We start from the raw sequence: 20,914 nt of genomic DNA, 5'->3' as shown, positions 1-20,914 counted from the left end.
TTTCGCCTTTACCACCGGACCCTGCCGGAGGACCGGGCGAGATGTGTGCTATAAAAGGTTTCTATTTACTGATGCAAGTTAAAAGACAATTAACTACTGCAAGCTGGTTCAAACCGATGCCATTACTATTTCAAATATTATGTCTTACGCACCTAGAAATCGAATAAAATAAAAGTAAAGGTTCAACAGAGATTACATTTAAAACAATCCGATTCATCTGCAATCGGAAAACCAGTGTCTGTGCCGAACGCGGGTACAAACTAGTCAAGATAAATACAATAAAGCGGGACAAATAGGAGGAAGGAATCATCCCTTCAAAGCCGAGCGCCATTCTAGAGCGATTAAAGCGATTAAACATCGCTTCGGGAAGTCACAGGTACAGCACCCAAGATTGTAAATCATCTTTCCGCTCCGGTACTGTTTCTTGTCTATCTAATTTTCCTAATCAAAATCACCGCCGGTGAGGCGGTGCTGTGATTTTTCTTCTCTTCTAATCCTTATTAATTACCTAAGCACTCGCAAACGTGCTCCGGCTCCGCCATACTCGAGGCAAAGTGCAAACATCATGCCAGCATGCACCTTCCACCTTCGACCGGTGCCGTTGCTCAATGGTTTTATGGGGGGGGGGGGGGGGTCTAACGATTTTACGGAAGAAAAAAGGTTCTCTATTTTTAGCCTCACATCACTCAATAAATTAATTAGTGCCGAACAGTAAATTCTACCGGCGCTCCTGTGCTGCTAGCTGCATGCCGTTCGGTGAATCCCCTACGTCTGCTTCCAAATTTTATTACCACAACTACGCAAGAGGGCCAAAAAGCATGCAGCGGTGAAGCCTCCAACCGTGGAACGGGGCAAACGAAGCGGAAGCGGAATGGTAAATGACTTAGTGCGCGACTTATCGCCGGGGCTCAAATTGAAATTAACATGATAATTCATCGTTCGGTTAGCATCCCCATCAACCATGGTCACCCCACCCCGCTCGACGCCCATTAATCACCCGGTCACGCGGGCGACGATTCGTTATCCTGTTGGTGTAATTTTTCTCTCTCTCTTTCTCTCTCCTTCGACATCCGATGGGTTGTTCGGGGTGTCGGGGCAGGTTGGTCGGATCCCGGCACACGTCATTAACCGTGGCAGTGGATTGGAGCAGACAGATCAATGATCACGATCCTGGCAGGAAGGACGCGCTGCTGCTCGTCTCGCTGTTCCGTTTTTGGATTTTTCTCGCCGCTGAAGATCGGGAACAGCAAAGCGGGTACGGTGGTGTACGGAAAGATTTGACGTATGGCTCCTGTCACGGCAAACTTCGTGGGGAAGGTTAATCATTTACAATCGGTATCTGTGTGTAAGTAGATGTTAGAAGTTAATCAAAAAAAAATGGTATTATTGGATGTGTGTGGTTTGAGGGACGTAGGATTCTAGGATTAATGCTACTGAGACTATCTGGGATTCGATCTAACATCCATCAAAAAGTGATGAGTCGGTAACGCTTGCACTGTACGTAACATTTGTTAGCTAATTTATATCTATAGGTACATCCTAAGCATCTAAATACGTGTCAGGGTCGCCATCTATCTCTATCGTAATGTGACTTTAAAAAATATGTTGAGACCACAATGAGCTGATCAACGAAACTGACATTTCCGTAGAGACTTCATCTCCTGGAATAATTTATTTTTATTTTATAACACATTAGCACGGCTTGGCACCGATGCTGACCGATGCTGCTGCCCCTTCGAGGTCTTATGGTAAGGATTCTTCAAACTTTTTTCGTCGTTGGACCTCAAAGGGATAATCTACACCAAGTAACGTCCGCGTGACCAACAGGGAAAACTGATTTATCTAGAGTATGAGTACAGACGCTGGACTCTAGAGGCTGTTCAGCTTGTCCCGCGACAAAAGAAGTTGTTTGCAGCCACACGAAGCAAGTCTAGCGACATCGGACTATACAATGAATGTTTGACAACTTCGAAAATGACATGTAAACAATATCACCATTGTCACCTAACATTAACTACTCTGGCTACATCAACTGACGCATCAAACCCCCTCCCCACGAGCGCTGTAATAGATACGTATGTTGCCTTCGCGATGCGACTGACCGATATCAACAATCAGCAATTGACACGCGCTTACGTTCCCGTTCACGCGATTCCCGCACTTTTTAAACTTTAGAAAACAAGATCCATAATAACACTGGTGGCGGGAAGGATGCCACTTTCAATTGGCACGATCCCGGGATTAAGGCGGGTCCAGTGTGCTGCGGGTGCTCGCCATGCTAATGCGACTAACATCACACAACGCAGGAGCGAAGGAAATCAAATGGAAACACACAGCCCAACATAAGCTAAGCCGCTGGTGCCGCGTGTCAAATAGATGAATTTTAAATGCCCGGCTATGGTTGCTTTAAAGTTTACACTTAAGATTAGCGATGTTTTGGCGGTGTTTTCCGTTCCGGCGGGACGAAACGATGCGCTTCCGGGGTTTTTGATTTTCTGGCCGTGTGCCTTGACGCGATGTGTTGGCACCACACGCTAGAGGGATGAAACGATTGTAAACAAGGAAGTGAATGGGAGGACGTGTTTGGAAGCGAGGAGCGCTGGGAAATTGACCGGTTGATGGTGAAACAATCGCGGCAAAGTACACGCGATTGTCACGTGCTCGCCCGCATTTGTATCCGCCCAGAAAGGGTTTTGCTGTGACGTCCGTGACAGAGTGCGCAGTTCCTTGTTTTTGTAAGGCGACTTTGGCAGCGGAAGTGTATTAGCGAGGCGGCGACAAAGTTTGTTTAGTGTTAGAGCATTCGAGCCAGCTTGCTGGTATCACTTTCAATCTCAGCGCGATTGCTCACTGCTCAGAGAAAAGTGTCTTCAAAAATTCTCGTCCTCTTGGGTAGAGGATCACTTTGAACCTTTCGTCAGCCACCAGGTTTGGAAGTATCGCTCTTATGGCTGATAATTATTGAAGTGAATGTTCCAAAATTTGGCCCACTAATACTAGCCTTACTGCTGCTGATGCTTTAGAGATCGGAGCTTCAAAATTCTACCTCTGGGCCTCACTCGAACGTAACGATCCCGGTCTGATGGTTATTTAATGTTGCTTCACCTTATGCTTCCAGCTACCTGACCCAGACCGTTCGTCTAATCTGATTTAAAATCTCGTACACAAAGAACAACAACCTGGTGCCTGATGTGGAGAAACCGGTAATGCGAATTAGCACGTAATGGAGGCGGAAACAGGTTGTACTCTGCGTCGGTGATATACCCACATTAAAACTAAACCCAAAAGGAAAAGGCCATCAAATTGGCTGCACACTTCATACTTTGACACCGGAAGCAGTGTGATAATAAAGCGGCAAACGCTCCAGAACTCTTGCCGTGGTTTTCCGCTCACGGACACTCTGAAATTATTATCGATTATGGCTCTATCCACACCGGTAAACACGCGAGCCCACCAAATGTCGTCGGTGGTCTTAATCGCTGGATCTCTGGCACTTTGGAGAACCTTTGGAATTGGCCTGTCGATGAGCTTATTGGATATTGGAGAACATTGAGCAATATGGGCGAAGAACTCTCAAACGCGAAGTTCCCACGGGCATTCGCGCATTGTGAACGCACCAGAAGGTGCGTCATCAGGCACCATCTTATTAAATCCTTCAGTGAAAGCTACGCCTTTATAAGTGCATAGGCGGGTGTGCATCGAACTTCAAAACAAAACATGAATACCTGAAGGAGAACCTTTTGATCATGGGCACCTCACTTCAAGTAGGGACACTTTCTCACACACTATGCCTAAATCCGCTACCCCTTTTTTGTTAGGTTCCACTCGCTCCAGTACCAGAAGGCCACGAAAAGGCGATTACAGCCGCTTTACAATAGGGTGTTCTACAGGTGCTACAGGTTCGTTTGCCCTCTTGATAACCTCTCTCGTAACATTAATCCAGTCATTGACCCACAAAACATCGGGATCTACTCCCGCACGGTGCCTTTCGGGGATTGCGCGACAGTGACAGTTTTGTAGGTCACCCTTTTTCGAAAGCTGTGTGAGAGATGTCCGTTTCCCATTAGGCGAGTAGAAGCCATGGGAAAACTTGCTACTTAACCTGCCAACCAGGACAAAAGGATTCCGTTCGAGAATAGTTCACTGAAAGGCTGTACACGAGGAACGTGAAGGAAAAGGAATTAGCGTAGAGTATATTTTATTCTTTGCCTCGCTCATATGTGAACACATCTGTAAGATTTCTACAGGACACTTGCTCGGGAGCTGCATGAGCTCCCACCCACGGATGCGTCCGATCTAGGTTCCACACCAACCGCTGCTCTACGCCTCTTGCTGTAAGGTTCAGTGACCTGAATCCCACGTATTCTCATCAAGTGGCCCAACCACTAGGTCCTTCCATCGCGCTCCACCAGCATAGTTTAGGTCTTGTGCTTATAGATGAGTGGATTTCGCAGCTATAACAACCTATGTTATCAGAATTATTCTGATGCTCCTCAAAGCAGCGTTTTGAGGTGTCCCTCCGAAGATGTCCGAATGCTCCTTCCTGTCACCTAGTCCTCGATTGTTGTCGTCTTGCAAAATTCCTCGATGACTTCTCTGTTTGGGCTTCTTCTCGTTGGCTTTCTAGGTCACGCCGGCCATCAAATGGCTTACTAGACACACTAAAGACGGATGTTCCGGATAGGATTTGAACCCCCCTGTCCTGCCTTTTGAAAGGCGTGGCAGTCACTCAGTCACCCGAATTCCTAAAAATGTTTTGTTCTTAATTTGCTCTCAGAAGAAACGTTTACTTTGGAACCATTTTCCGATTGATCCGAAGTATTGGCGTCACAAACCAAAACGGTGCCCAATTTTCCGCTACTTCTGCATCGTACTGTACGCGGGAGGATAAATTTATTATGCAAACGGCGTATTACGGACGGTTTTGCTGCTACTACTACAGCACAGGCTCGTTGTTTACTCCAGACTGCCGGTGACATCTTCACTCTCGGGATAACTGATAAACCGTTTACAACAGAGGAAAGGGAGAGAAAGGAAGTGTGAGAGTCTTTGATGGCATTCCGTGTCCGGTCACGATTCGCAAGGGCTCAAAACCGAACCACTTTAACTTTGATCAGGGTTTCCTCCCCACACTAAACAACTCCAAATTTGCACATTTGCTTTTCGTAGACAGGTGGTGGTGCCGCGGTAGAAAACCTTTTTTTTTTGGGTTTGCATCCAAGAATCTTTTGGAGAGTTTGTAGTTTTCTTCGTCACAATCGGTACCACTGCTCGCTAGCAGCACTTAATGTCACTGCAATCGTCCTTTTCGGTGCCTTTAGCACGGGTGACTTAAAGGCTATTGAAGCGAGAAAAGCTGCTCGAAAGCAATCGCAATCGGCCCTTCGATTAATAAGCCCTTCGAAATGTATGATGAAGGAAGAAGAAGAAGGAGTTAAAATAATAAGAAGTTTAAGTAGAAGTCGTAAAAATTAGATTGGAAAACGGTGAAAGAGGGTTAATTCTTTAAGGAGGGGAAAAAACCGAAATAATAACACATTACGCTTGAGCAACCGAGAAAAGGGGAAGCATTTTAATGTGTTTTTCTTTCAAAACTGTTTACTTTAGCTGTGGTGTAATGATTGAATTGTTCTGCAAATGTCACCATTACATCTTTACATCCTTTCGTTTACATTTGAAGATGATAATTTGTGCACAAAAATAAACACAAACATTTCAACCGATTTGTGTCTACACACACGCATCCGATGGTCCTTTTTCCCGTCCCAATTTTTTTGTCTACACTTGGAAGAGTTTTACCGCTAACCCGCTACCGATTTTACCGATTGGAACCGTTCCCATCGTGTGGTAAAAATTAACATTCTGCAAAACAACTGAAAAACTGAAGCTGCAATAATAAAGTTGTGCAACACACGCACACACACCGAGTGGCAACGAATCACGCGCCACATTGTTTTGTCTGGCGTCGCAAAATAGCGTGGCATTGCTTTTCCAGCCAGCATATTACAGGCGCACCCGAAGTGTGTTTTTATTTATTCAATTTATTTTGTTGCGCTAATGGTCCGCCGACCCATCAGCAGGAGGCCAACCGGAGGCAGGTCGTCCGGGTGACTGGGAGTGAAAAACTTCAAAGTGCGTTTGCTGTAAGCGACCGGCCCGAAAGACGCGGGACGCCGAGGACATTTGGGAGGATTAAGGATGAAAGACAATTGCCTTAATGCAAAAATATGAAAGGATACAACTAGCGAGGATGGCCGACGGCGAATGAGAAGACGGTTGATAATGTCGATAACGCTGGCAAACAATTTCATCGCGTGCCTGAGGCTGCTGTGCCGTTACCAAGGACACCTGAGCCAGCCTGATAATAGGCACTGATGATGACGCTCTCTGTGTTTCTTAGACGACCTGCGGCGTTACGCTTTCAGTTGGATGTCTTACTTATCTATTGGGTGCCTTGTCTTGCCATTGTTTTAGTGATTTTCATTGAAATTTCTTTGCTGTTAATGGCCCTAAAATTATTGACAGCAATTGTAGTTTTTGACAGATATTACTTCTATCTTTTATTTTTTATTTTTGACAAAACAAAAAAATATTTTTGACACCTAAAGTGGAAGGTTTGATGTTTTGAAAGTGCAAAAACTCTTCTAATTCCATTTGATCCTTACACCCACACCTCCCCGACCTCTCCAGACCCTAAATGTTTGTTCCAAAAAAGACCCACCTGCACGCTTGCACAACATTCAGCCCAAAATGGCAGCACCTTAGCCCGTTTATGGGCCGCAGGCGATGGAAAAGACACTTGCCAATGCCACGGCTCAATAAACATTCTACTTTATTAGCGGCTTAGCGTCTCTCCCCTGCATCCTCTCTCTCTCTCCATCTTCCGGATGGAAACGAGCAAAATCCCTCCAGCCCCGAATTCGCCCAAAATTGTAACAGACAATCCGATTTGAATGCGGCCTAATCGGCCCATAAAATTATGATAATAACCAAAAAATAATACGCCACGGCTTTCCACTGCACCGCGCTGGCCGGCTGATAAATCCCGCCACCTTTTTGTGCGTGTGTGTGTGTGTGCGAGCTGCTGTGCGACACAAACTTCCCTCCTGTTTGTAGCTGTCGGTACCCCTCTCCCTCTCGTTTTGCGATTAAACCTGTCCTTTGCTGTAGGCAAGGGCAGAGAAAGCAAAAGTAAAATCCTTGAATCCTTTTTTTTCTCGTCTTCTTTTTTGTACTGGCTGCGGCGGGACTCTGGGACAAGTGGGTAGCAAACGACAGCAGAGGGAGAAAACAACAAGAAATGAACATGGAATCAAACCCCCAAACGCAAATGGAGCTGCTGGATGGGATTTTCAGCTCTTTTTTTTTTTTCGAGTGTCGAGCACGAGAGCCGAGAAGAAATAAAAGGAATGAAAACATGCAACGTTTGAAGCGAAAGGATTTGAAGGAAGAAGCGAAAAGCAACAGTGAAAATGATGGGGGAAAAAAATCAGGATTCGAAAACAAGAACACGAAAAAAAAAACGGCCCATAATCTAATAATTGTTTAGGGACCGTTTCTACACACATTTGAACTGATCACTGCTCTGGGCTTTTCGTTGGTTTCCTTCGTTCGCTTTGTTCGATTTATTTTTATTTTCACTCAGCGCATTCGGCATCCTACCAGCTCATCGATTGTTGCCATGGTGGTGTGAGAGGAGAGAAAGGAAAGGAAAGAGGAGAGGGAAGAAAAAATGTGCAAGATTTTTTTTTAAATATTGAGTTGAATTGGTTTTTATATATAAATTCGCAATTTAATTATTCCTTTAATTGGTACACAACAAAGCGCCGCGATTTATGCAAACCCGCTAAGCATTGATGGTAAAGAATAGCGTAAAACAATTCTTGCAAACGTTTGTGGCAGTAAGCTGACAACTGCAAGCATACAAAGGCGCATTTTCCCACATGCTTACTGATTTTCATCACCTAACAACTCATTTTCTGTTGAGCGTTTCGTTGGAGGAATTCTCCTACATCGAGTATGCAGCAGCACTGCACTGGATATGTCAAGTGGGCATGCCAGAAAAAAAAAAAAAAAACGAAGACACACACACACAAAACTAGCCGTGACGAAAGACGTGAGGACCTCTGACTGGTTCAATTGGCAGCAGAACCCTACGGGTGCAGAATAACATTGGTTGCGTTGTGCGAACAACGCAACACGTTAAAAAGATGGAGTTATGGTTCGAGCGCTGGTCGTGTTGTAGGGTGACGAAAGGGACACTGCGGTGCCTTCTCCACACAAAAAAAGGGGCTTTTTTCTCCAAACTTTGCCAGAAAGTGTGAAAAGCGCGGCTGCGCTGGTTTGGACCTGTTTTTTTTTCCTTCTTTCAAATATTCATCCCTCTATTCCTCATGACCCTTTTTTGTTGTTGTTGTCGTTTCGGTGTGCCTTGCTGTCTACTTCAACCGTGCCAGAGTTAAAGGAAGGAAGCGGCTCAAGTGGCTCGGTGACACTTGAACGGGTGATAGCATCATCATCCTCTTCACACCAGAACAAGGGAAGGTAGTTTAATGTCCCAAAAAAAAAAAAGGCAGATAAGATCTAAGGCACGATAACCTTCTCATTTGGGTAAGAGAAGGCGAGGGGAGAGAAGAGAAATGTCCAATGCAGCACAACACAGTGAAGGACTTTACGCACAACCTGACACATCTCAAGTCATTAGCGGTGGTGATGGTGCAGGAGAATTTTTGGCTGATATTGTAGAGCACCCCTTTAAACGTAGAGCTATCGGCGAGTAGAACCGTATTCTGGGTAGAACAAGCACCTCTAGTCACACCAAACAAGTGTTCCCAATTTGATTTCACCCACTAACCAGCCAGAAAGACGCACCGAACATTGCCAGGCACATCCCAATGGTCCTTGCCGCCTGTTCCGGTCATCGTAGTGGCGAGCGTAATTGATAATATTTCTCCTCCCTCTGGTTCAAGTGTCGAACACAAACACTGAAAAGTGGCTTTGCGTCTTCGAGCGCGTCCTAAAAAGAGCGCCAACTCGTCAAGCCGAGCCGCGCCAACGAAGCGGAACCGCGTCCACTCGTTGCGGGGTGCTCGTTATACGTTCCTGTTCCCCCTTTCGCATCCAGCTCAAAACGCACGTGTTCACCCCGTAAAAAGGAGAAGAAAAAAAATGGAATCCCAAGGACAGCACCGGAAGTGTCCGAGGTGAGCTATCCTCGCGGAAAGCCGAACCGAACGCCATATGGTCAATTACGGTTGAGTTGGCTTTGATCGGCTTTAAATCGTTTCGAGGGCCGCATCGCCATGGGGGTAGGGTGGGGTAACGCAACTGCAACGTTTGCCCCCTTTCAGTGGACGGGCCGCCTAAACCCCGGCGAACCCTCGCCGTAAATGAACTCATCGCGCAAAACACTGAGCACGCCCGGCCAACGCTGGTAGGGGGAAAACACTGTGGCGAGCGAAAAAGTGGAAGCCAGACACCTGGCCACCTGCATTTATCCTGTATCCTAGCGATACTCATACCCTGGTATATGCCTACCCTGCTCTCATTCGCCTTCCCACTCCCTTTTTCTTCCTGTTGCGGGAAGCGTTCACCCTACCGGTGAGGCAACTATTAAATAAATACTTTAAGTAGTTATTTCATCCTCTCGCGGGTTGTTTTTCGAGGTTCCGGGAGGGAAACCTCTTCTTCACACACTGCTACCGTCGTTGGTTACATCGTTCGACCGATTGTGCATAAATCGGCTTCGACTGCCTAATCGCTACACACTCCGGGCGGATAGAGAAGGAAAAGCAAAACCGTTTGGGGTCGAGCATTTGTCATATTATTATTTTTTTGATTAAGAAAAATTATCGATCTCCTACTTCTGAAGGGTGCTCCGGCTAAGGGCAGGGGAATCGTTAAGAGAAAGAAGAGACAAAGAAAAGGAAGACCAAACACATTATACAGTGTGACTGGAGATTTGAATGGAATATAATTGTTTTTTTTCTCTCTTCCTTGTGAGCATATTTATTCTATTAATGTTTAGTTAAATGACAAACAAAGGATGTGCTTGAATAATTGTTGAAGTTGAGTGAAACACGAATAAAAAGCAGGGGTGCTAGGGGTGGCCCGGTGGCTATCCGATAACTGCGTCGGTCGTCACATGACAGGACTGGGGTTCAAATCCCAAGTCTAGTAAGCCATTAGATGGCCGGCGTTGACCGTAGAAGGGTCGTTAAGCCAAGAAGGGAGGACCTTTCTGACGGAATAAAAAATATCTAAAATAAGTACTATTTGTTATGGGGTTTAAAGGGCACAAGGGTTTCTTCATGTTATACCGTCTTACGTTCTCTCTGTTTCTTGCTTTCGATACGAACATGGTTTACCAGTTTGACAACACATTACATCAGTTTAGCTAGGCTGTTTCAATTGATAAGACAATTTCCTATACATTTACGATGGCTAACAGGTTGGCTGATAAGTCCCCGGTCTAACAAAGAAAAGCACATTTTTTGTCAAAATTCGTTTTTATTATTCAACATAGTTCCCTTCAAGAGCGATACAACGATTATAACGACCTTCCAATTTTTTGATACCATTTTGGTAGTACTCCTTCGGTTTTGCCTCAAAATAGGCCTCAGTTTCGGCGACCACCTCTTCATTGCAGCCAATTTTTTCCCTGCGAGCATCCTTTTAAGGTCTGAGAACAAGAAAAAGTCGCTGGGGGCCAGATCTGGAGAATACGGTGGGTGGGGAAGCAATTCGAAGACCAATTCATGAATTTTTGCCATCGTTCTCAATGACTTGTGGCACGGTGCGTTGTCTTGGTGGAACAACACTTTTTTCTTCTTCGTTCTTTTTTCGTTCGTCAAGCGACCAAAAGTTGCTTGACAAAAGACGCTCTCTCTCACAAACTAATTGACATACAGACGTCAAATTTTGACATGAATCATTTGTAGTTTGGTGCTATATAAAAATAATATGCATTTAATACTAGCGGCGCCATCTATGTGTCAGACCGGGGACTTATCAGCCAACCTGTTAGCTAAAGCTATTCTTACACACGTTCTATGGGCTGGTAAACCCTGTAAAGTTCAGTAACAGTTTATTACACTCCAATTATCTAATTAAGTTACGCCGATTGACTTACAGCGCGCCAGCGACGGGACAGAGCAGTTATCTCGTTTGAAGCTTTTAAAAGATTTGAATAATTTATTTAAAACCGAGGTTTATACGAAACATAAGCACGCGAGTCATATCAACGTAAAATGTCGACCGCTCCACCGTTAAGCACAATTTATTGAATGCAAAATAATTCCAAAACCCATCTTAAAAATAGTTCCGTAAGAAACTGCACAACGTTATCGAGCCGCACTTCTCCTGCCATCCACCATCGTTATCTCCCGTTAGCGTTGGCCGTGGACCGTTTTTCTTGCGCGCGCGAACAGAAATTGCGACTGCGAGCGAACATTAAGAACGGTCGTAAAAACATCACACCCTCCTTCGCTTTACCCGTCCCGCTCGTCGCCGGTGCCGGTATCGGTGATGCAATAGTGGTAGTCATCATAAAAATAATCATAATATCGCGCTCGTAAAAACCCGCCCCGAAATACATCGAGCACGGGTCCAGCGTTCGAGTACGCTTGTTCTGCTTGTTGGCCGATGTTGGATGATGGTTATCGCCCGGTTCGGTGTGCTGTGTTGTGATTGAAAACCGACATTCGCGCGTTCCACTGGGCGGGGAAGGAAGCTAAGGAGGTAAGGTTTTTTTGCTCGGACGAAGGGATGACGGGGGATGAATACGATTCCAAGACGATGTTATACATTTGCAAATTTCGTTCTTTTCTTGTTCAGCTCTTGGGCGGGAGATGCTCCAAGGATCCGGATGGGAAAAGGTATGCAGGCAGATTTATATTTCCCAGTCTCCAACGACACTGGAAGGGACATCTATATGCTTAGCTGATGGGTGGGGTGATACATTCCAGAACGGAAGAGAGAGAGAAAGAGGAAAAGGAAAAAAAACAATTCATTAATCCGTTTAAATGCTATGGAAATGTGGAACGATTTTACGACTGCTCATAACGTTTTCGCGAACGGTTCTTCACGTCGTCCGACATCTTCTTCTCCCCCCCCCCACCCCCATCCCACCCTCCCTACTAGGACAGTGCATAGATGGCAGTATGCACCACCCAGCTGCCGTAAAGTTAATTGCTTAATTTTGCGAAAATACTTGCCGCGAAACTGAACGCTTCCAGAAGGTTAGCACCTTGGACGATCCGGGACGATATTCGACCGTGGCCTAGGGACGGGAACCGCAGGTGGGTGGTGTTGGGCAAAGCAACTTTAGTGCTCGTACGGGAAGGTACCACGATCGAGCAGGAAATGAATGTTTTATTAAATCCCATTTTATAGTGCATAGCCCCCCCCCCCCCCAACCCCACTCGTGGAGTTGCCCGCGATAACTCGAACGAGTGTCAAACGCGATGAGACGATGAGGTTGGCACAGTTGATAGGATCGTAAAAGTAGAGTAGAAGGCAGAAGACACGCAACATCATTGAACGCGAATTGGCCTCACGGTAGAGTTCGGCGGTAACCGGGATGAGGGACCGGACGCATCTTAAGAACTTCAATTCAATTAAAGTGTTTGGAAGGTTAGTTTCCGAGGGCACCATAACGAAGTGCTGTTTTAGAATTAATATTGGAACCGTCAGATGTGAAGAATTCGGTTTGATGTTGCACCAAACTTCTCTTCTTCAAAGTCACATCAGTTTACAGCAAGAAAATGGCGGTTGATTTGCGCGCGCACTCGCTCACTTGCGGCAGGATCTTCCGTCAGGATCACCTGCCAGGTGGACCTGTTCCGTTTGGCAGGCAAGTGACAGTTTAGAACCTGCGGCGTGAGAATCCAAAAAAAAAAACGGCGTGAGAATCTAAAAAACGCTCAAAAGGGAACAGCAAAGACACCGAAGAAATTCATGTAACCGAGCGAATTAATCGGCAACCATTTATCAGTGCTCGGTGCATCTTGCCAGCTCACATTAGCATACGCTTGGTGGTGCGAACCAACCATATTGTCCCTAACCCGGTGTGTGTTTCGATAGTTCCAGTTTCTAAATTATGCCGATCCATCAATCTCGGCTCGGTATCGATTCACCCCGGGGATGGGAACCCTTAGACAGGAATACGTAATGAGACAGACACATCACGCAAGGAAACCTGCTTTCACAAACTGCATCGGAATGATGAACGAATGTGTGCCGTAAAAAGTTTTATCACCCTACAATGTACGAAGCACTGTTATGCACCCTATTTTATTCTCCGGCTTTTTGTTGGATTGGTAGCTGATCTAGCAACCTGTACGAAAACGGATTTGCATACACTCGCTGACAAAAAAAAAAGGGAGTTCAATCACCGAGAGGGTCCTAGCGGTGTGTCGACGAGTTCTCACAGAGATTCTTCACCCCTTTTCGTTTCGGAGAACACATCCAAGAAGGGCAAACACTATTAATCTCGTTGGTTCGTTCGTTCGCTCGCAAGGACCCGTCAGCCATAATTCGATGCTTGTTCCCTTGTTTGATGCCGCTCTCATTCGTCATGGTTGTTTTTGGATGCAAGAGGAGGATGCAACAATAAAAAAGGAACAGGTTCAAAACTAGACAAACAACAGGACGCATACAAGATCCCGCAAACACCTTATCGCCATCCACATCAGCAAGAGCAGCAGTTTTTGGGGATGGACGGAACATCAGCCTCTAAATTATTCATCGATCTCACACGAGGTTTCAGGTGTATCCGATGCTTGTTTTTAGTCGGGCCGGTGGACCAACGTTCCTGCACCTCAAAAACCGGTTACACCCTTTGCGGCGCATGTATTATTATTTTGTGTTTCTTGCTTCTTTTCTTTTGGCGCATGAGTCAACCACGCCAAACAACGATGCAACGAAGCATCGAGCTAAGCACCGTACCCGGTGCGTGAATCATCTTCTGCTGCGAACGATTTGTAGGGCAAATGTCGGATGCCGTAGACGGTGGTCCCTCCGTAACGATCTTTGGGAACCGCCGTTAGAGAGGCGAACCGAAACAGCGACCCTAAAGAACGTGCAACACACCGCGCCGGGTAAAGTGAATCATCGAACGATGAGTCACGTACCGCAACGGCTCTGCCCATTGGGCCCATAGGAGGAGGACCCGTTTTGGAGGCTCGCCATTCGCTTCAGGGCCCTGCACAAGAGCATACACATCTGGGTGGTGTGGTCGTAGCTGGATGAAGACCTGGCGCAGAGGACTCTCTCGCTCTTTCGAACAAACACGCGGTCAAGAATTGTGAGGACCACTCGGACATGCAAGCGCAAATTTCTCATCACCAATGCGGGCGGGCTGGCGGGCTGTGGCGTGCAAGAAGAGCAATAGAGAGACAGGGGCAAAAAGAGGGCCTGGTTTTCTTCTGTTTGTTTTAACACAAGGGTGAGATGTGGTTTGGTGTTCCTATTTCTTCTTCCCATCTTTTTTTTCCCCAGTTTAGCGTTAGCTCAGTGTATATCCGGAAAAGTTGAAACCGTTGTTGTATGACAAAGTTGATTTTTTAGTCAGCAAAGGAATGTCTGAGTATACCTAGAGGGAGTTTGTAGATCTTCTGTATCTCAACAATTTGCCGGATAACTTTCACTGATCTCAAGATCATCCAAGGTACCTTGAAGTACTTCATCAGAATCACATCATAATAGAACGATTTATGGTCGGTGTTACGTGCAACGGAGCGTTTTGCTTCTTCTGGCTGGCCCCAAGTGGACGATCAAGAGCTCTCTCGGAACCTTTAAAAGACCCATAAAATAGATCCAGATTAGATGCCATTTATTACGGATTGTTCTTTTGAATAATAAAAATATACAACATCCAACTCATATCCATCCCGCATCAAGCAGGGCTCATTATTTGTTTTCAATACATCTCCACCAGTCTCGCCATAAACTCAAGGCGGGGTCTTGTCGTTCATCCGAAAACTACCCCCCCCCCCCCCCTTCTTATTCTTCCCACCCCCAAAGAAAAAATCATATAGGACCAACACATAACAAGCAGCAAATAAATCAGCTCCACACACCGATTCCCTATCGAATTGGAATACCGTGCAACAAAAGTTTTACTTCAATGTTTCATTTTCCCACGACCCTTGCGCTTCGTATTTTCTTTCGTTTTCTTCCTTATTTTGTTTCATCTCCCCCCCCCCCCCCCACAAATCGTTACGGGAGCGCATGTCCCGGTCAAAATCGGCGGTTTCATCCATTATTAGACGCTCTATTATGAGATTAACGACAGAAAAAGGCGATCAGAAGACAGAGAGAGAAAAAAAAAACGGAAGACAACCCATTTCTATTCCGAATGGTCTGTAGCGGTTGGTGGTGGAGAAGAGTCCGTAGTTGGTAGTTTGTCGAACAATAAAATCTAATCACCATCGGCACACCGCATATCCGTCATACGGAATCGCTGGGACGCTGAGTCCGGGTTGTTCCAGCCCAAAGGGAGATGGATGGATGCCTTGCGATGCTCCACCATCCCGCGGTTCGGTACGTCACACGAAAGCGGGTCAATTTCTTGACCAGAAGTATTGGAAGCAGTATTCCAAGAACCCTGTACCCTTCGGTGGGAAGTGGACAAAGTAATTAAATCCAGCAATAGCCGGACCGGGAAGGAACAATGGCGCAAGCCGTCGAAGAGGAGCGCGCGGTCCAGAATCGGGGGTTTTGCTCCGTATTTCCTCGACGAGTGATCTACTCTTCTGCCTGTCTCGGCTGTGATTCGATACGGTAAAGTGCCACAAACGGTGGTTGGCATCGGTACAGTGCCGTGGCGTAAAAGAATTAATGAATAAATAGTTTATTTTAATGGTTTCGCCTTCGTCCGAGGGTTTGACGTGGAGCGTTTCTTCGGAATGTGTCGGGTTTGCGAAGAAGTGAAGTTGAATCAATTCTCAATTTATTACACTCACCCCGGTTCTATCCCGATTGACCCCACGCAGAGGAAGAGCAAATGATTCGGGGCGATGAGTGGAAGGTGCACATTAAGCCATCAAAGCTATCCCAACATTCCGCCCTTCTTCGTCACCGATCTGGGGGAACTGTTGCAAGGCAGGGCTGACCGGTGTTGGGCCTACCGCGCACCATCGTTAACCGTGAGCACATAATGTCAGCCTAATATTGGTTTGCGGCTACACAAACACTTAGCCGGCCGAAAGCGAGCGAGGAAGGAAATTAATTACTCCGTAAGGCGAGACTGACGCGAAAGGATGAACAAAAAACATTGCAAGTTGTGTGGCAGACAGTCAGCCTGGAGCTGCGGGGAAGAGAAAGCTTATAAATCTTTTCTATCTGTAATGGCCAGATGGATCAAACAATCCAGAGATTGGGAAGTCTAACTGGGAAGCTTCAAAGGTAGATTATAATCGGTGCAGAGCTCGGCAATGGTCTTAATCGCCAGAAACGGCTTCAACAACAACAGTGAGCCAAAAAGGGCTGCTCGATAAAGATCACAATCGTTGGCATACAACTCTAAGGATGCAGTTTTTGCGGACTAGTTTGGGAACTTCACCCGGTTAAAGTTAACCCGTTCAGTGCGCCTGCATGCAGGCAATCCCCACCAAAAATGGTTCCCATTAACACACGGAAAGCTCTCAATCGTCGTAATGTATTTGCGCCACAGGAAAACACTCCGAAGGGGGGAAAAAATGGATAAGGATAACGTTTACTCCATTGCACTTCAGGTTCCAGACTTCAAGACGTAGTACACGGGAAGTGCGCAATTTGTCTACGGTGGGCACAGTTTCCATGGGGACAATAATCATAAAACAACCCAGCAACAACAGCAAGAAGGAAGGAAGGAAGCAAGAGGTAACCTGGTAACATCACCACTGTTAATACCTCCTACCCGTTGACTGATCCCGTCGTAAACATAACAATAAAAATGAAGTCGCCGAGAACATACCCAGACCCAGGGTGAAAGTGAAATCCGGCGAAGATGGAACTGATTGCATCGATTCGGGAGGGGCAAGCTGGAATTCTGTAACAGTTTCCTACCGCTACTCTCTGCATGCAACGGGGAGTCGCTCGACTTTCATTGCAACAATCAGTTTTAGTGTGATGACACTCACATTCCCGCCCTATTGCATTCGCTTTGTACATAGCGAATTGAACGGAATCGAACTCATGTGAAGCAGTTCATGTGGTTAACGGTGACTGGCCACACAGCCCCGGCAACGGGCTCGCAGGTCAACAAGGCGCTGGGGGAATCACGCAACAACAAGGAGAAGGATGGGAAAAAAAAACGGATGATGTCTTCGACGGATGCTCCGAAAACGCTGAAGAGATCGATGGTGTTATGATGATGATGACGGAGTTTCCGGGACCATATCGAGACCACTCCACGACAATTGCCAACCCGGCAACCGAACGATAAGAAAAGAATTTTCTTCAAATATATTTGCGACCAGTTACCAGCTAGCGGCCGGATGCTGGGTGTGCGGAAGCTGGAACTCGAACGAACCCGGTTATCGAGGAATCGGTTGCGAATCGTTTCCGAAACGGTGGCATAATCGTAAAATTTTACGATCGACATAAGTCTACCATGGCATATGAATCTTCAATTGCACTATCGTGTCTGGTTCTGGCCTCGGTTCGGTTGCTTCCGTTCGGATAGTTTCTTACGCCCTAACACAGCGATCGGTGGCGGGTGGCTTACGGTGCAGGAGACACATCCTTACGGTGAATGGTGAATGACGACTATCATGTGAAGACATGAATAGAGGGAGATTGACAGAGAGCGAGAGAGGAGAACGAGCGTCCTGATGCAAGTACCCGAAACAATAACGATTTCCCGAGTCCTCGAGAGAGTGCTCACCCAGGGGTTGTGTGTGTGTGTTGTGTATTTTGTTTTGTACGAAAAATCAAATGAGATTCCTTGCTCCTATCATGACTCGGTGAGGATGAGGGGGGGGGGGGGGGGGGGGGAGGAAAAAGCAAATAGTATTACACCGGAAACCAGCATCTCGGATTTACTTAAGGTTTTACCGAGCTCCAACGAAAAACTAGCGCGCAAAAAAAAAAACAAGGAATCAGGACACAAGTGGCTCAAAAAGTACAATGCACGAGTAGCAAGAGGGCGAAAAAGCAACAACAAAAAAAGCAGAAACGAAGAAAATAACTATCCAATAACAGTAAACACCATTATCCTTGTGCTGGGAAATAATAGTGTTCCGTCAGCTTAACTCCTGGCAGCTCCTTGACGCCTGGCGCTTATGCAATGTTAAACAGCCCGAACAATTTTATTACATTTGGCAGCCATTTTTTTGCTCTCTTGCGCACTGTTGGATGCTCTTTGTCGCTATTTACGATAATGTTTTCATCAGTGACGACTTGCGAATTCAATCTTCAGCTATCGGCAAGCAATAACAGGAAAAAAAAGGAAAAAGGACAAAGCAAAGTATTCAAAACTAAACAACTAATAATAAATGGCATACGGTGCTGTCCATTATTTGTCAGTATGTCAGCACCCGTCCGGACCGCAAAACTACAGCTGCCCGTCATATAAAAATCACCCAAAAAATGAGTCACAAGTCACACAATAAAAAGCCACCCTGACTGGACAAAACACACATCATGAAATAAATTATTCAAATGGTTTTCGGGCAAAGCTAAATGGCTTCGGGAAGCCTGTTGAAGTGTCATCATCATCAGCAGCAGCCCCGCAACGCTCCGCATCCGGTATACGCATCAAAACTCGTCCGGTCCGGCACGGTGGCCGTGGCCCTCTCACGTGCAGCACGAATGAAATGAAAAATCAATCAAACCAATCAACTGCAGCGTGCAAAATCAACTCCCGCCGGCACGGGGCACGGCTCTGACGCAAGGGCCGAGCGGGTAGTTAGCAAGGACTGTGGGAAACAGCGAGCGGACACCACGGACACCAGGTCCCGGTAATCAAATCGCTGCATATCGGGGAAGGATAAAAAATGGACTTTTTTTCGCTGGTTTTTTTTTGGGAGGGAGAGTTTGAAGGAAAGAAGTAATAAAGCAAATAAAAAAACCAACACACACACACACTTCACTAAACAATGAAGAAAAATGGTTATCACAAAGTGGAGAAAATTAAACGGACCAACAACGCGCTGCCGATCAATATCCGGGTGCGGGACCTTTGTGCGGGATGTTGGTCAAAAAAAAAAAAAAAAGGAACAGAGGACAAATCGTTGTCACCCGAGAAAATAATAGAGCCTGAAGCGCGCGACCTGTCAAACAATGGGAAAATGTACTAAAGTAAATAAAGAAAAAATGGTTATATAGAAAGGGAACCATCAAGCCATTAGTGCCCCAAACATCAGGCCAGCCATATTGGTGGTCAAGAAAATAACTGGAGATAAATTGATATTTATTTACCTTCGATCGTCAAACATGAAGCGAACCAGCTATTATCACATTAGTCCACTAGCGTGACGTGACGGATGGGGGAGATTTTGCAAAGCTGGCACACCGACGCCAACAGGAAGCATCAATATAAATAAACGCCTGTCTGGGTGTATGTGTGAAAAAAAAAACCACTCACACAAAAGCATTAAGCATCACGCCGGAAGTGCACTTTTCACGTTTGGCTTTAGCAACGGATTTTCTCGCGTGTTTTTGTTGTTGTTTTGGTTAGTTCAAAAATCCCGCGATTTCCCAACATCGCAACGCATCAAGCTCAACCCCTAGTGCACGCCACGTGTTGCACACTGGGCAGAGCGTGCTGAACCGGTCCCTTTTTCGGCTGCAGCGCAGCATCTATTTGAATTTGATTTGATTTGATGAACTCTTCAAATCAATAGCCCACACGCACATCTATTTTTGCAACGAGAGTTTATCTTCTTTTTTTTTTTGCAGCGTGGTTTTGTGTCCCGGCGTCTAACCAGTCCAGGCGAGTCCAGGGGTTGATGAGGGGTATACGAAACAATAGCACTGCACCTATCCCCTCGGGCAACCGTTCGATGACAGTGACAGTTGTTAACAAGGAATCACCATTCACTCACGGGCATCGGCATCATGCAAGCAATAAATTACGCCTGACATTAGAATGATGTTGGGATGGAGAGAGAGAGAGAAAAAAAATGTGGCTGGCAGAGGGCCGAACCATGATGGACTTGCGGGATGCGTTATCGTGTTGTGCTCGCCGAAGACAGGGAACAACAAAAGGCAAACACAGTAGATTGCGACGGAGATAGAGCCTTCAAACAAAGCTGCGAATCTAAAATGTTGTACAGTAGAAAGGTCCTGAGGTAATGTTTTTTTGTTGTAGTTCCCTGCACGGGTTTTAAAACAGAATTGTTACCCACTCGATCCTCGATTATGGAAATCACAATCACAGCCAACGTGTAAGGGCGTGTCAACAGTTGACCACAAACCAGGTCTCGGTATGTGGCGTGTCCTCATTCCTGAAACGCACAGTAATCCATGTGAAAAGCTCTTTTTTAATGCGATTTTGTGACATTGGTGGTAATTCTTGCTGTTTTCCTACACGTTGCCAAAAATTTCGTTCATAAACTTCCACCTGGTGGGAAGATGTGCAAATCTTTGAAGGAAAATAGCACGTTTACAATGCTTAGAAATCGCATCGTATGTGGGCAAATCATCCGTTGATGCGCTCGGAACAGCCAAAGTGCTTTGCCGTTGGTGGAGTTTGATGCGAGCGATCGTAAATTACGTCAACCGGCACCCTTCGTCGTGAGCAGCGATTGCAAGCCGTGCAATCTCCATTTCCGCCCTTGCTTCCGTCCCATTTATACGCCGACCGACAATCACCGTACGCGACGTTCGCACCAATAATCGTAACAATAAAATCTATTTCGCAAAATATTTACATCTCCAGGATTTTTAATATTTTGATTGCATGTGCGTCCCGACACCGCCGCTGCTC

At 46.1% G+C, this 20,914-nt stretch overlaps 3 protein-coding genes across 4 annotated transcripts in view; all 3 read left to right on the top strand.

Moving 5' to 3' along the window:
- The window catches only part of LOC126561148 (uncharacterized), a 506,370-nt gene that overhangs the window by 170,433 nt on the left and 315,023 nt on the right, over positions 1-20,914 (top strand). The window contains exon 5 of one of the 2 annotated variants that reach the window (XM_050217096.1): positions 16,636-16,645. The exons of the other annotated variant lie outside the window; for it this stretch is intronic. The gene's annotated coding sequence lies outside the window, so the exon portion shown is untranslated. Of the gene's footprint in view, positions 1-16,635; positions 16,646-20,914 lie in introns of those variants that run through there. 2 annotated transcript variants of the gene reach the window in all.
- LOC126567677 (dihydropyrimidine dehydrogenase [NADP(+)]) overlaps positions 1-20,914 on the top strand; it is a 338,650-nt gene that overhangs the window by 118,850 nt on the left and 198,886 nt on the right. The window lies entirely within an intron of this gene.
- LOC126559422 (transmembrane protein 41 homolog) overlaps positions 1-20,914 on the top strand; it is a 452,775-nt gene that overhangs the window by 337,949 nt on the left and 93,912 nt on the right. The gene's annotated exons all lie outside the window — the stretch shown is intronic.

The sequence above is a fragment of the Anopheles maculipalpis genome, chromosome X (assembly GCF_943734695.1).
Source record: "Anopheles maculipalpis chromosome X, idAnoMacuDA_375_x, whole genome shotgun sequence".
Taxonomy (NCBI): domain Eukaryota; kingdom Metazoa; phylum Arthropoda; class Insecta; order Diptera; family Culicidae; genus Anopheles; species Anopheles maculipalpis.
This window is presented reverse-complemented; position numbering and strand designations above follow the sequence as displayed.